General features: G+C 38.7%; 1 non-coding gene across 1 annotated transcript; it reads right to left on the bottom strand.

Annotated features, from left to right (window-relative positions):
* Positions 1–622: 622 nt before the first annotated feature.
* On the bottom strand, positions 623–727 carry LOC115030137. The gene has a single exon (XR_003835762.1). It is a non-coding gene; the product is annotated as a U6 spliceosomal RNA (small nuclear RNA).
* Positions 728–1,428: the final 701 nt, after the last annotated feature.

The raw sequence follows: 1,428 nt of genomic DNA, 5'->3' as shown, positions 1-1,428 counted from the left end.
GAAAATCCTCCTCTACAGTTCTGTATCTCCCTGGCTCCCTGGCAACAATATCACTTCCTCCTCCTGTATCACCAGCATTGGGTTTAAGGCTTCCCATTATTGCTAACATGGGTGTTTCATGAGCTCCCATGGACTCCCTTTATTCTGCCTCTTGCACTTTTGTAAGACTCCTGAATCATATTTTTTGTTGTTGTTCCCCCCACACCCAGAGGCCTTGATGACAGAAAATGTGAAACATTTGTTAAAGAACATTCTGTGGAAGCAGTGACAAGTTTCCTAAAATTCCACCCAACTCCTGAATTTTTGCTCATCACTCTACATCACAGACCTGCTTGTTTCTTCTAACTCTTTCTGGGAGTTCTTGGGAGGAAAGTCTTTAAAAATTGAGCAGCCATGAATGCATTATTTTTTTTTCTCTAGGCCCTGGCTGGATGTTCTGTCCATGGTAATAAAGCTTTGAAAGAAGAAATACATTCTGGAGAGTCCTGTCTGCTCCAGCTGCAGATGTGACAGGGAGAATGAGGCTAAGTAAAGATGATGATAAACAAGCTAAATGCCCTGGAATGAGCAACAAAGTGGCTTAGATTTGTAGATGGATTCCTTGAGCTTCTTTTTTAAAAAAAGAAATATGAAATGATTCATGAATTTGCACGTCATGCTTGCACAAGGGCCATGCTAATCTGTGTAATCATTCCAATTTTAGCTTATGTGCTGCCAGAGTAAGCATTCCTGGGGTTCTTTTACCTACCTTAGTTTTTTCAATTAAGAAAACTGAAGTATACTTTACATATAGTAAAATTTGCCTTGCTAGCCTATATCTCTGTGGGGTTTCACAAACACATTCAATAATACAACTTCCACCACAATAAAGATACAAAACTGTTTTATTTGCTTCTCAATAACCCCTGCTAGCTGCTCATTCGTGCTCTGCCTCTGCCCCTATGCCTGCATTGCCTGTTAAGCTAATAGTCTCTTTTCCAGTCTTACAATTTTGCCTTACCAGAATATCATGTGAATGGAATCATATAGTATGCATTTTTGATATGTACCTTTCACCTCATAGTCTAGTACAGTGGTTCTCAACCTTCCTAATGCTGTGACCCTTTAATACAGTTCTTCCTATTGTAGTGACCCCCAACCATCTCATTTTCATTGCTACTTTATAACTAATTTTGCTCCTGTTATGAACCAAAATGTAAATATTTTTGGAGATAGAGTATTGCCAAAGGGGTCATGACTCACAGGTTGAAACAGTGGTCTATCAGATTTATCCATCCATTCCTTTGCACTAGTAGTTTATTCCTAGTTATTACTGACCAATATTCTAATCTGCTTATGCAAACTATTTTATCCATTTTCCATCCACCAGCAAGGGAAAATGTAGTTATCTCCATTTTGGAGATATTATAAAGAAAGCTACTGCCATCA

This window comes from Mus caroli, chromosome X (assembly GCF_900094665.2).
Source record: "Mus caroli chromosome X, CAROLI_EIJ_v1.1, whole genome shotgun sequence".
NCBI classification, from domain to species: Eukaryota; Metazoa; Chordata; class Mammalia; order Rodentia; family Muridae; genus Mus; species Mus caroli.
Note: the sequence above shows the minus strand (reverse complement) of the source record. Positions and strands in the feature narration are given on the sequence as shown.